The 14,453-nt window shown below is 50.7% G+C and overlaps 1 long non-coding RNA gene across 1 annotated transcript; it reads left to right on the top strand.

The window, feature by feature from the left end:
* The first annotated feature begins 205 nt into the window (after positions 1–205).
* LOC113920999 lies at positions 206–11,428 on the top strand. Its single transcript, XR_004819998.1, has 4 exons — positions 206–343; positions 8,995–9,169; positions 10,111–10,287; positions 10,581–11,428. It is a non-coding gene; the product is annotated as an uncharacterized LOC113920999 (long non-coding RNA).
* The last annotated feature ends 3,025 nt before the right edge of the window (positions 11,429–14,453 follow it).

The raw sequence follows: 14,453 nt of genomic DNA, 5'->3' as shown, positions 1-14,453 counted from the left end.
ATGCCTTGGGTAGTCTCATAATGAATAATTCCAAATAAATCCCACCATTATTCTGTTTATTTGTTTTACTTAGAAGCTATTTGAAATCATTGGAGCTGAAAGTATGTTTCAACATGCCAAGTGTATTTACTGTATCTTGTAATCATCTTGCTAACCAGTTCACAGGCAAACAATAATTGGAGTTCTCTGTTTGTTTCAGATACCTCAATGTATACTGCCCACAGAGAAGCAATCGGCTCGGAGACATTTTTTAAAGGGGCTGAGATGCCTTCGCTGAAGTGCTCCAGGAAGACGAACGCACAAAGCCATCTTCTGCGATATTTGAAGACTCAACAGGAACAAGGTATCTATGACAGAGATGCTTAATGAAGTTTGCATGCACTGAATAAATATGCGATGTTAGCTGATATGGGGGGAGGAAGGTCCTGGAAAGACAGCATAGGAACACCAAACTAACCACTCACTTAATAGTGAGAAAAAGCCCCCCAAAATGGGAGTCAAGCGTCTGGCATCACAGGCTATGAGGAAGGAAAAGGTGGTCTCCAGAAGGACAGTAACACAGAGTTACACTGTACCCTGCTTCCTTTGACCTTCTCTCTGGCGACCCCCTCCCCTCCATGTTTTCTCCCCGAGCCGGATCCGTCAGCGCTTAACTCTGCCGGGAGCGAGTGCACACCCATGAGTGTGTGGGCGCGTGTGCACACACACAAAATGCGCGTGCGCATACCCGTGCGCACTTTCATACATGCGTGCGACACACGTACATGCTGCACAGCCAGGGAGGACGTGGCAGGAGGCACATTGAGAATCCGTGGTCTGTTGGTTGGGTGTCTTTTCCCCATTTTGCTTTTTCACGTTCTTCCAAGGTATGCTTCCAGTGGAGTAAAACTTTGCCTCTGTCCGAATGTATGAACACCAGCTACTTAAACACACACACACACTAAATTTAATCTTAGAAAGAAGTTAAAATTTAAAAATTCACCTCCACTGGTAAGTCGTTTAACTGGTTCCTTTAAAAATAATTGTTGCTCTCCTTCTGAACTGAAACCTATTTTCACAATAGTGGCTAGTTTCCACAGATTGGCGGTTGTCGGTGACCAGGAAGAGGGGTTTGAGGATGAGACAGCGTCTATAGGTAGAGTTTGGGCACTATTCAGAGCACATAGGTAAAAATCCTGTATCTCTGGGAGAAGAGCTGACTCTGGGAACAAAATCAGCCAAAGCAACAGCTCCCCCCCACGTCTGGATCACCAAAACCAAACCAAACCATACACACCAAGCCTAAATTATTCACTTCACTTTGGCTGACACCAAACATATATATGTGTGAAGTAACACACTGATTTTGGGGGAATGTACCTGCATCAAATAAATTAAAGAACTGGGTTCTTTTTGTAGACTAGGTAATTTCTAGAAACACCAGCAACCTACATCTTTGGCCTCAATTGTTAGATTTATTACTGATGAAAGAATATTTTTCTTTTGGGGGGGTGAATTGAATGGATAATTGTCTCAATTCTACATTTTTAAATTACATAAAACTGTAGAGTGTGCGTTGCATGTGTTGACTACACATTACTTTAACACATCTGTTAATTTTTAACAAAGTTAATTTCTACAGAATAGCAGGTAATTGTGGGCAGAATGTTACAAACTCATCATTTGACTATTCCCTCGGTTCGAAGACACACATTTTAGTGTTATCGTCTCTGGAATCTGCCCACATCGTTAGCACAAGTGCTTGTGTGTGGTATCAACCCGTAGATAATTTCTTGTCCATGTGGTTTAGGGTGAGGAGAAATTGTGTGTCAAAGGTCACCTCTTCTTCCCGGGTACTTCGTTACGTAGGAATTATAAATTATGTCCCCAAACTTCAGCATGGCTATTTTTATTCTCAAAAGTCTTGTATTTATTATTCACACTGGATTGCCATGGGTATTGGACAGAGAACTCCTTTTGCCTTGTCCATCACCAACTGAAAAAGTTACAAATGAAAACTCTGGAAGACGCTCCAAGGATGAAGCAAGGAGATCAGTTACCCAACTGGTACCAAATGTAGTGATGAGTCCAAAAAAAAAAAAAAAAAATCACCAAGTTAGTACCACTGAATGGGATTTAATTAATATTTTAAATTTCAAGTTGAGCATGCAAATGTGCAGCAAAACACTGAGCTATATTTGTGCTTGTTTTCTGGAAACTTTACAAGGCAATTATTGTAATACAGAAAAATCTCTACCACTGACCCTTCAACCGTGCCACACGGTATTTCCAGCCTGAATTCTTTCCACATCTCTTCTCAGAGCCAGAAGTCTTGGAGAAGATTGGGAGCCAATTTTAAACATTAGGTCAGTTGGAGGTGGTGTGAGGACAGTAGAGAGAAGAGAAAGAACATGTTTAGATCTTCAGATTTTTACATGATCAGGATTCCATACAGGGAAACAGACACGTTGGTGCGATGCTCCCACACCTGCTTCTTACCACGCTTGCTGGCTGGTGGGGCGCAGGACACACGTGCGCACACATAGGGTGACTGCCCATCTCTTCTCCGGCCGAGGGCTGGTCCAACGGCTGAGGTCACCGCCGCCCCACTGTTAGCCCCTCTGCTCCTCACCTCGTCCGTGTTCTTGATGCTGGCATCAGCTCACCGTCCTATATGCACCGTTTAAAGGGAATTACCTGTTACCTCAATTATCCGTCCCTTATAGACCGAGGTTACACTACAAGGATTTGCATTGAAAGGACACAAAGAAAGAGCAAGTCATGGCACATGGCCAAATAAAAGAGTAATGTTCTGGTGAATTTGGCCTAAATAATTTACTGCTATGGAAAAGTGGGAAAGTGGAAGGTGAACCCTTTGACCAATAAATCTCTCCTGCCCATGAAACTCTTATCTGGTCCCCTCCAACATATTCCACACGAGGAAGCCATCATCACTGGCTCTGGTTTGTTATTTGTAAACCTTGATCTTCTGCACTCGGTGTCCTAAATATGGATAATTAGCATCAGTTTATCACGCTTCTGCATATTTTCTCTTCTCTCCAAACATGCATGCTTCTATTGGCTGCCATTCTGCCACAGAAGATTATGGAGACAGATTGCAGAGAATGAATGTGCTAAACGAGATTAGGAAGGAATAGAAATAGCAACTTGGCCAATAAATTCCTCGTGAGAGCCTTATCATACAATTACACGTTGAGTTGTTTCACACTCTCCCAGCCTCTTAATCCAACGCCCCCACCAAGAGTAAAATTTCACTAATTTCTGAATTACTGCATATCCCCCTGACTTGTTACCGAGAATGGGTGGAAGGAGAAACGCTGCTGAAAACAACACATCAAACTTTACAATAAAAAAATTTAACTTAAAATGTCAAAATGGATTGTATGGATTTGGGGTGTTTAAAGCACGTTAGTTAGCCACCCAGGAATGAATGCACAGAGCCTTGGCATGGAGCGATATTTAGCTTCTCTTTGAGCCCCCAGAATCTCCCATCGTGCCTGTGGTGGGGGGTCAGAGCTGTGTGAACAGGACGTTACCTTGCTGTTAAGCAGAGCTGTCTGAAGAGCTTTAGGACAGCAGCAAGCCTTGGCTCCGTTTCCTCCTCTTACTGCTGATAACAATCGGGGCCCGAGGACTTGTGGGCCCATCCCTAGAACTCTTGGGGTACCGCCCCCTCCTTGTCCAGACTCGCACACACGACTAGGTCCATCAGTGGAATTCCTGCCCATTCCATGTCTCTGAAAACAGTGTGACCACAGACAGACACTGCCCAGGGCCTCCACAGAGGGGGGCCCTCCTCTCCTTCCCTGCCCCCGGGGGTTGACTATCAGTTAGGTATTTAAAGAGGCCCATTAAGCTTCCGCACCGGCCAGGGGACTCTTTCTAGGCCGAAGCAGCAGTCAGGTGGAGCTGGGCACCAGCCAGGGATCTCCTCTGCAGGACTGGTGGTGCTCACCGGCAGGAATGGAAGCCCAGATCACACCCTCACAGGGATGTGCTGCCGAAGCGGGGAGGCTTCCAGGTCAGTGGCTAACCAAATCCACAGCAAGTGTAAACGGCTTTTACACACAGATCATGATGTCGCCTTCCCTCTTCTCCTCCAAGTCACGTCTGTTAGGATTTACTGAAGAGAGGACCTTACCCACAGCCCGGAGAAGCGACTCGACATTTTGGAAGGCCTGCTTCCAGGCTCTGAGCTCAGAGATTCACTCAGCGAACACGCACCGGGCACCTCCTACGTGCCAGGCCCCGTTCTAAGAAAGCCGGCCCCGCACACGTGACAGAGGGTGCTGCTCAGGCTTGACCTGATGAATATGCGTTTGCCTTTTGCGAGCTGGCTCATCTATCGGCTGTCAAGACTTCCCCTTTTTCAGAGATGGAGCCAGCCTGGACAGGGGTCCTCTCCAGCTACCTGGACAGGGAGAGCGAAGCAAGGCCTGCAAGGAAGGCCTCCAGAGCCAGCGCCATCAACACGTGCCTAGGCCGTCTCCAGGGCTCCCACACCAGGCACCTCAGGCCCTGAGCCGGCTGTCTCCGAAAACACAAACACAGCTCAGATGGCAGGAACTTCTGCCTTGCCTGAATCTTCCTCTTCCTGCTGAATGGGGTGCCAGGACCCCCGAGAAGGGGTAGGACTTTCCTGGGGAAAGGTCTGGAGGCTTTGCGGTGCGAACACCGGAGACCCTGAGCTGTGCCTTCATCTCAAGCAGGGCGCACGGCCCTGGGGGGGCGTGGGGGGGGGCTCCCGGGGAGGGGGCGGGCAGAGCTGGGAACCTCAGCGGAAAATGTGAAGTCAGATGTGGGGTTAGAGTAACTGGCCGGCCCTCCCTGTGTCATGTTTCCTGGGCTGGGGAGCTAAGCTGGGGGGGGGGGGGGCGGCGAGAAGGAGCCGTTTGCCATTAATCTGGGAACAAACGGCTAACCTCGGGGACTGGAATTTTCGCCTTTCTTTTCTCACTGTTGTCAGTGCGGGGAAGCGCGGAGCCCGCGCGGGGCGATTGTGAGGGGCTCTGCTGGAATTTGGCAGCGCGGAGGCTTGGAGAGCAGCCCCATGCTGGCTCCCATTCAGCAGGCCAGTTTTCCTCGAGCTTTGGAAGTTTCGCTCAGCCGTGCACTCAATGGCTTCACAAAGCTGATTACAAGCTTCAGCGCGTTCCTGAAGGAGCCAAAAGCGACGCAGGTGCAAACGAGCCGAGGGAGCCCCTTATCCCGGTGACAGAATGGGACAAGCTGGGAAAGGCTTGGACCACACAAATCCAAGCTCACCAGGCAGCAGAAAGCCTGCCTTGGGAACCGGGGGTCATTATCCGCCCTATTCAGCGGGGCCCAGGGACCCTGGGGGCCCGGAGGCTGGCCTCGCGCGGGAGTGCCAGCCCGCCTGCGGCAGTGGGGTCCCCGCCGGGGCCTGCGCCTGGGCCTGCGCCTGGGCCGGCGCGCTGGGCGGAGGGCTGGTGCGTTTGCACGCACTGCGTCAGCAAAACCTGTGCTCCAACGTGCCCGCGTCTACACCAAGACGGACACGGGGGGGGGGGGGAAAGCGCGCAGGAGGCAACCGTCTGTTCGTCCCGCGTCCAGACCGCACTGCCCCGTCTCTGCCCCAGCCTGGCGCTGCGGGTCCCCGCTCCCCCAGGCCACTGACACTCAGCTGCAAGGGTCACTCTGCGCCCTTTGTCTCCCAGCCCCCCTTTCCCATCAGTCCTGCTGGCCACGGGGTCCCGCCGAGGGAGGCCACCGCAGTGCGCTGGGAGGGACAGTGCGGGGGATGGGGGCAGGTCACGGGGTCGCCCCTTCCAAGAGCTCTCGGCTTGGCTGCGGAGGCCTTTGCAGGGAGTCTGATTCCGCGGCTGGGAGGAGGGTCCGGCCCCTCCGGCCCCCTCCGGCCCCTCCGGCCCCTCTGGCCCCTCTGGGAGAACGAAGGACGTCCCCTGCTCGCCCTCAAGGACCAAGGCCGCGGGACGGCGGGGCGGGGGGAAGGGGGGCGCGGGCCCAGGACGGCGTCGAGGCGGGTGAGCTGGCACGCGGGCGTCCCCCGGGGGCCGCCACCAGCCCGCGTCAGGTGCGGGGCAGTGAGTCCGAGCGAGCGCGGCACTAGCGCTCCTGAGTGGGGCCCGGGCCGGGGTGCGCCTGGTGCGCGCCCCCTCACCCCGCGCCCTGCCCGCCGCGCGCTGGTCCTGGCTGCGCCCGGGGGTCCCCGCGGGCAGGGCCCGGGCAGGGCGCTCGCGCCGACGCTCTTTTGTCTGATAACTAATTTGAGTTAATGCGATCTTTATGTAAAGCTAACAGCGGATAATTGTCTATTTTCTCGCCAACAATCTCCATCACAATCACTTATCTGGAAACCTGCGGCTGGATTAATCGTTATATTCCCGAGATGAGCGTTGCGGCAATCCGCAGCGAACGCGGGTGGGGACAGGGAAAGGCCTCCCCCGCGCCGGTGGGGCCGGGTGCGGGCCATCCCTGCTACTGCCGGCAACTTGGCATGCCCGGGGTTGGTGCCCACGGGCGGGCAGCAGAACGCCTTCCGCGGGACTTGCTCTTACTCGGGTGGGTTGCAGGGAGGGGTGCAGGAGGCGGAGGGAGGGAGCGAGGGAGGAGCAGGAGGAGGAGGAGGTCCCGCGGAGCTGCGAGGTGGGGCGCAGCCGGGGTCTAGGTGGGCCTGGGCCGGCGCTCGGCGCCCCATGACGCGCTCCAGGTCCACGCCGGGAAGGGGCTGTCAGCGCCAGGATCGAGTCTTCTAATGTGGGAGAAAGCATGCCCCCATTCTTATTTTCTGCAGAGAAGATTCTCCCTCCCTTCATGTGGGTCGCTGGGCTTCATGTCCTGCCCCAGCCTCCGGTTTCCGCCTTAGGTCCCTCCTCCAGGATCCCCGTATCTGTAGATTGTTGGCAATATGTACACTCCCGTGATTGACATCCCCAAGGAGAGGACCTGGGGTGTGCAGGCACGGTCTCAGGGCCTGCAGCCCCCGCCCTGCTCCTGTGCTCAGGGTGAAATACCTCCGCAGATGGAGTTGAGGCCTCTGGGGAAAGGCACTTGCATGACAAAGATTTTGTCTTTGGAGCCCAAGTCAGAACATCAGTGTGTAATGAAATCTGGGTTGCGGATCTCTGTGCATGTGGCTCGCTGTGTGCCCTGAAGTGTGAGCCTGACTTGGGAAGCCAAGTGCCCTGTGTCTGGTGACTTGGAAGTAAACCCATTCTATTTACTTCAACTCAGATCTGCCAGCCAAGGGAGCGCCATTGCCACTTTTCAAAATGGTGTTTTTGGAAAAGAGAAACGCGGTCTCGATTTGTGATGGTTTTTGGCCTCATAGAAGGAAACTATTTGTTTTCCTTTTGGCAGACTCAGAATTCTAAGAGCAAAGGCATACACTGAAATAAAATGCCATAAAATTATTGGAATTTTAAATAAAGGAGGACCCCAAATTACCCCCCAAAGAGGGCATTGTAAAGTCCTGTTACAATCCCTAAGTCTTCAGTTTTCCCCTCCAGCAACTTGATGAGGTCTCCTATGGCAAACAAGTGAATCCACCCTGGAGCCAGCGAGCCCAGCCCCTACGAGTTTCCCAGGGCAGCTTTTTGTGGCAGCTTTCAGGGATCACCCCACTGCATCTCTCACCTGAACCCTGTCATCCCGGCCATCTTGAAGTGATCTGTGAACAATGCTGGTCCCCGCGACAGGCCCGCTGGTCAATCAGGCAGAACAGACTATGCAGATGGAGTGGAGAGGCGAAGCGCCGGGAACACTGGCGCCCATTGTCTTGGGCGTTTCAAAGCGCGGAGCAGCTGTGCAGACTTGTCGCCCTGGACCCTCGCTTGCCACACTAATGTCATCATTGCAAAACATCAGATTTTGAACACTATTCAATCCGAATTCATTAGCAGCCTTCTCAGCAAAGGTCTCTCTTCTCTGTGACAAGTTTCAAACTCCAGATCCCCTCCTGGCCGGAGGGGAAGGAGGGGGGGGTTGCAAGTGACAACCACTGATGATCCATAGTTTCCTCTTTCTGGTGAATTCGAAAACTCTGACACCATCCTTGGGGTCTGGAGCTTGGCTGTCTGACTCAAGCAACTCTGGAGATTTTGGGGTTTTCGCATCTTCGAAGTGTCGTTTGCAAGTTTAAATCACTGAGAGCAGCCAACGTAACAGGTGGAGTGCGTCTAGCAAAGACACTGTCTTCTGCTCTGGGGCTAGGGCAGTGAGTTCTTGAAGTTTTTTCTTTAGACTGAACTCGGAACAACACATGTTAGAGCAGTTGTGCCCCAAACAAACAAGTTAGTAACGCAAGGCAAGCAAACCGCTCACCATCTTTGAGCACCACCCAGCCACGCGCCCCGGGCGGCAGGAACTACTACTCCCCGTGGCTACGGCCGCCTCGCGCCCCCACGCCCCCTTCCAGGGTGACCTTGTTTTTCCCGAACCGTGGGGTGGGAGGGCAGGATGTGCTGGCCGCTGCGGCCCACCACATCCCCAGCCTCCCCGTGGCCAGGTCCCAGGGACACAGAGGCCGGGTGGACCAGGGAGGCCTGGGTGCCCGCGAAGGCAGCCTTCCTCCTCCAACACCCGACCCGTCTGCACGTGTCCTTCCTCTGCCCCTTTACCCAGGATTCTGTGTGGATCCCAGAAGGCAGTCAATACGGGGAGGGGCTTTCCAGCCCCGGAGCGAGAAGCAGGCGTGGAGGCTGACGGCGCCCCAGGACCGTCTTCCTGGGGTGCCCAGAGGCTCCCTGGGGTGCCTGGAAACCTCTCCCAGTGACTCTAGTTTCTTGACAAACTGAGGGGGTAGGATTTGGAAGGGGTGCAACCAAATAATGTGTTTATAAACACAAGGAGAACGGGGAGCTAAGTGGAGAGGAGGCTCCACTGGGTGTGTCCTGTTTGTTTGGGGCTGGGGGGCAGGGTGCAGGAGAGATGGGCCCCCAGCCATAGTAGTCTCTGGTTCAATGTTGATGCCTTTGGGGAGGTGACCTAGAACACTCCTTTTTCTCCTGGGAGAACTGTAGGATTTGGGCCCGGACCCTGCGGTTGCTCTTGAAAGTCTCTGCATGTCTGCCCGTGTCTTCCCGCATCCCTGGGCCCAAAACCTCTCCCACAAGGTCCACAAATGGCCAGGCGGAGCCGGAAGCCAGAGCCCATTGTCGGGAGATCGTGCCGTGGTGCCCAGGATGATGTGAGTTCCTGGGAGACCGGGTTTTTGCAGGGTGGGATCACCAGTGTCTCCCCAGGGTGTAGACAGCGCCTGGGTCATCGGGGATGTCCAAACTAAGTTTGCTGAAGGCCTGAAGAGGCTGTAGCCATGGGTAGAGCTGATGGCCCAGGAAAGTTGCGGTGGCCCCCAGGTGTCTTCCTGGCAGAGGCCGCTCCAGGGTGTCCGGGCTCTGAACCCCGGGCTGTGAGCCTGGACTTGCCCTTGCCTCCCTCCCCTTCTCAACACATTCACACACGCCACACACACCTTACACACTCGTGGCCCCACCCAGCGCACACAGTGAACGCTCACCTTCCCACCGACACCCAGAGGCTGTCTTGCCTACAGACACGCAAGCTACACAGAGACAGACGCACGCGCTCTGCGCGTTCCCACACACACCGCTCGCCTGGGGTCCTGCAGTGCAGGCCGGCTGGGGGCACGGTGAGGCCGGTGACCCCCGGCTCCTGTTAGGTTGCACGAGCTGATCCCTACAGAACTCAACACGGCAGCGAAGGGATGCCCGTGAGGACAAGGGGGGCTTGTTCCCCGACCCCTTTCTTCTGAGCTTTCCAAGCAGACCGTCCGAGCTTGTTTCCCGTGCTTCCCCGTGTGTTCTTTGTCCCAGGATATTCTCCCCGGCTGCCCACTCACACTTCCATGACCTGGTTTGGGGGCCACTGGCCACGGGTGGCCCTGGAGCATTTGGAAGTGGCCAGGCCACGCAGAGATGTGCAGGGAGTGGCCGGACCCGTAGCTTTTGAAGGTGTTGGGGGCATGACAGCCTGTGCAATACCTCACAGGTCATTGGAACATCTCGATTTCGTGTTGAAATGATTGTATTGTGGATGTAGGGGGTAAAATAAAATGCATCTTTGAAGTTAATTTCACTTGCTTCTTTTACTTTTTTTAAAAAAATGTAGCTGTTGGGGCATTTCAAGTGACCCATGCAGCCCCCACTTGTGACTTGCATCGTCTCTGACCTTCCCTGCGCCTTCAGGAAAAGGAAGAGGAAAAGCAAACATGGAGGGAAACGCTGAGCACGTGGTTTCGCGGGAGGCAGAGCTATAACTGTAACCTGCCCTGTTACAGTTGCTTTTGTAAGATAATATATTATCAAGGCTGCTTTTCTTCTGCAAGAATGCACGGTGGGGGTGGGGCGGCAGCATGCACTGTATTGTATTGCTTGATTCATTTTCTTTCCATTTTAACTTTAATTCTGCCTAATTGCTGTATTGTGATCTCAGTTGGCAATCTTAAATGAACTCACAAGTAACTTTTGAAGAATCTGGCTACAAATGTTGGGTCTTGATGAAATGTAAATCACGGCAGGTTACTGTGGAATGTCCACCCGGGGCTGAAGCAACCCTTTCCTGTCATTTTCAAATTTCAGGTCAGCGTTTGGGTACTTTTCTGCTGTCCCTCTTCCCTTGCGAGGCGTTACCGCCAAGGTCCGCCATGCCACCCCCGCCTGAACAAAACAAACAGGAGAATTGAGCAAGAATTCACAGCCCCTGAAAATGCTTTCTGCTAAGCAAGAATGCAATTCCTTCCAGATTCATTTATTCCTATGATTGACTCATAGCTTTGAAAATCTGTGGAGTCACACCCGGGTCAAAAAGATTACAATAAAACATATTTGCAAAGATGTTTTATTTTAAATTAAATATTTTTAAATGGTCTACATTAACATTTTAGAGACAAGATTTTTAGAAGTAAAGTTACAAAACTTAAAAATGATATTTCATCCTTTGATGACAGCAAGAAAGAAGACATTGTGCCGAGAATGTTGTTTATAATAAATTCAGTATAACTGTAACATGAAAATTCTACATGCATACATACTTGATACGCACACATTGTATTTTTACATATTTACTTTTGGAGTATTATATAATTAATGAAGAATCAATTCAGCACAAATGTGAGGTGAGTCTACTTTGCCAATCAATTGTAAGTATCTCATAAACAATTTTGGGTAAAATTTAAAGATTAGTTTTATCATAAAAGGAACTCTCCTGTGGCTCATTGTTAGTATGTCCATTAATGTTCTATTTTTTGGCTAAATTAAATTTAACTAAGGGAAAAAGAAAACGTAGAGTACTGAGAATGATCAAGATTTTATGGGTAAGCTAATTGAAATGGTTTATTCTTTGGAAAATGATATTTATTCCTTGGAAAATATCACTCTTGTTATTTGAGGCTTGTGTTCAATTAATAAGAAACTAACAGAAATAATTACTTAATCTGACTGCCTGTTTTTGAAAGAGTTTCCAGGGAAATAACTAAAACTGTAGCATGTATCTTGCTGAGGAGCCCCCGACACCCCACTGGAAACTCAGGAGACCTCACTTTGGATGCGCAGGATGGCATATGTATTTTGGTATGACAGGTGGTTTCTTTCCAGGATGATTCACATTTGCTGTCACTGAACTTACTGGAATAACTATAAGAAGCAAATTGTAAGAATTTAACCACTTGCTGTCAACTCCACGCCTCTACTTTCTTGGGATCATCTCGGAGTAAAAGAACCAAACGTGATCGACAAGCATTGAGGAGAGAAGTCCAGGCACATGGCAGTGTGAAGATTCTACATGCTAGCAAAGTTCCTGGCTAACTCGTTCTTCGGCTTCCTTAATATGCGAATTGCGTGGCCTCATTTGCTCCATCATATTATAAAACTAGAGAGACTCTCATTCACTTTCCTGTCTTTCTTTTCCCCCTAAAGACGATAATGGTTATACACTTTCAAATATTTGCAGACAAGATATTCTGGATAAATAATCTAAGATTAGCTAAATTAGGTCAATGTCCATACTGGGCCAGTGAGATATGTCCCTTGTGTTCAAATTATCTGGTGTCAGCTACATTGATTGAAAAAGCACTACAGACCAAAAAAAAAAAAAAAAAAAAGTTATTACAAGATGTCTCAAAAACAGATAAGAAAGCAACGAAGCCCTCTTGTAAATGAGGGAGCTTATCTAGATTTTAATATGGTGGTAAGCAAATTGTACATGTTTTTGCAAGTTAGACAACTTATATGGGAAGCGGACATTTCTCAAGTTTCTGTGATTCTAAGCCCATCACTATAGTTTTGCATATCCGTCCATTGCTCATGGGGTCTTTGTTCTTTTCTTCAAAATACGTTCCATAGAAAGGCTGAAATATTATCAAATTCGGGGCACATTGTCTGGACTGTTTAACTCCTTCTAGGATGGACAGGAGGCTGGTGATGCCGAGTACTTCTGTGTAAGGGCCCTTCCTGCTTATCTGTTTATTTTTGATACCTAACTTCAGGCACTGTTTCTCTCTGAAAAAGCCAATAATACTGATGAGATTCCTTGTAAATAGGACCGAAACGAGCATTGGAAAAGAAAGTCTGTGAGCCTTTCCTATAGAGACCACACTGCTGGAGTCAGGACCCTCTGCAAGTGATTCCGCCCAGCGGCAGTCGTGGGGGAGGGGGGAGCACGCCCCGCCCCCTTACCCATCCTCCTCTTGAAGCTTCTCTTACCAAAGCTTATGTAATTGTTCCTCCTGTTGCCATTATAATTCATTTACAATCACAAAAGAGATTTAAGAAGTTGATAATTTGCTCTAAGTAATAGAATGGCTATTGGTAAATATATTTCAAGAACACACACGGACTAGTCTGACAACTAGGGATGCCATCCCATTTAAAAATCACTATTATTTAGACCATATTTCTGCGTGGCAATAACTATGGTAGACTTCATCTTCAGGTTTAAACTGCATTTCGAATGTAAACCTACTGGCTCAGGCAGGCAATAAATTGTAATGAAATAAAACCAAGAGGAAAACCCGACAGCCCGAAGCTGAACATTCGTGACCGCGCTCAGCTAGGGCAGCGAGTACCTTGCAGAGGAGCCGTGACCGCTCCCGGACACTCGTGGCTGAGCTGCGGGTGGATATGCACTTGGGGAAAACAGCTGCTAAAACAAAAATAGAAAAACAAAATAAATCAGAGTTTGAGGTCTGGAATAAAGAATGTTTTTTAATTTAAAATACTACATTTTACATGAGGATGAGGGCTGATAACTGCCCAGCTCTGCTCACGGGTCTGGTCCGGGCAGGCTGACACCGCCCACCGCCCCCCCCCCAACCCCCCAGGGTGTTCTCAGCACAGCGCCTGTGCTCCGGCCACCAGTGTGCGGCTACCACGCCTGTTTTGGGCGGATGCGCCAACGCCCCTGGCAGGTGTGCGCAGATGGGAGTCAGCAAGGCCACCACCTGGTCCCTAACGCTTCACCCCCTTCCCCAGGTCCCAGAAACTTGCATTGCACCGTAATGATTTGACTTGAGAGTTTTGAGGGCTGATTCACAATATACCTGGTGTTCAAAGCACAGACACACTTCCAGCTGAAGGGTTTGCTGGCCCTTTGGCACTTCATTTGGTTTGACCTTTCCTAAGCTTTCTGGCTCTTCTGCATCTGGACCCCCATGTGCACCAGCGCCAGGGTTTGTGTCTGATGAGCAGGAGCAGAGTCCAGAGACCTCCTCCACACCCTTCAGCTCTTCCGGCGAAGCCCCCTTTCTGCGCTCAGAGTGGTAGTCCCCTCCCTCGGCTGCTCCAGACAATACACATTCTGCAGCAGCAGGTGGATGGAAGTGCACCCTTTCCATTCAGGAGCCAAGCTCCCGTTTGCCTCCTTCCTGAGCCGATCTGAGCAGGCCCAGGGCTTATGGCTTTTAAAAACTGCTATTTCATGTGCTTCTCTCTCAAGGAGGAAAGATGGAGCAAACGGAGGGAGCTCTGGCCAAGCTCATCCCGTGAGAGCATCTTCCTGCAGACCTGTAGCATCATCTTTTATTGCTAACCTGCAAATGTGAACAGATCCCTTCACTGGGGTTTATTTATATACTGCAACAGTAACTTTTATTTCTTTCCATAAGAAGGTAGAAGACCATAGGGTCAGAGTTCAATTTATTGGGTATTTGTTAGATATCTGTTATATTCATGGTACTTTGCAAGGTACAGCACACAAAACTCAAAAAGATCCTGGTTATGATCCACGCTCCCAAGAAATTCTCAAAAAAAAGAAAAAAGAAAGAAATTCTGAACCGCGTGGGGATGAGAGCAAACACCTGAACGCTGCGCAGTCTGGCGATGTGGTGGCCGGTCACCCACACCGAGGGCAGTGGGCGTCTGCTTCTGGCGAGGTCAGAGAAGGCGTCCAGAGACTTCAGTCTTGAAGAAAGAGGAGGGAAGGGAAGGGCCTTCCAGGCGGGGAACAGCATTTACAAA

This window comes from Zalophus californianus, chromosome 3 (assembly GCF_009762305.2).
Source record: "Zalophus californianus isolate mZalCal1 chromosome 3, mZalCal1.pri.v2, whole genome shotgun sequence".
NCBI lineage: Eukaryota > Metazoa > Chordata > Mammalia > Carnivora > Otariidae > Zalophus > Zalophus californianus.
This window is presented reverse-complemented; position numbering and strand designations above follow the sequence as displayed.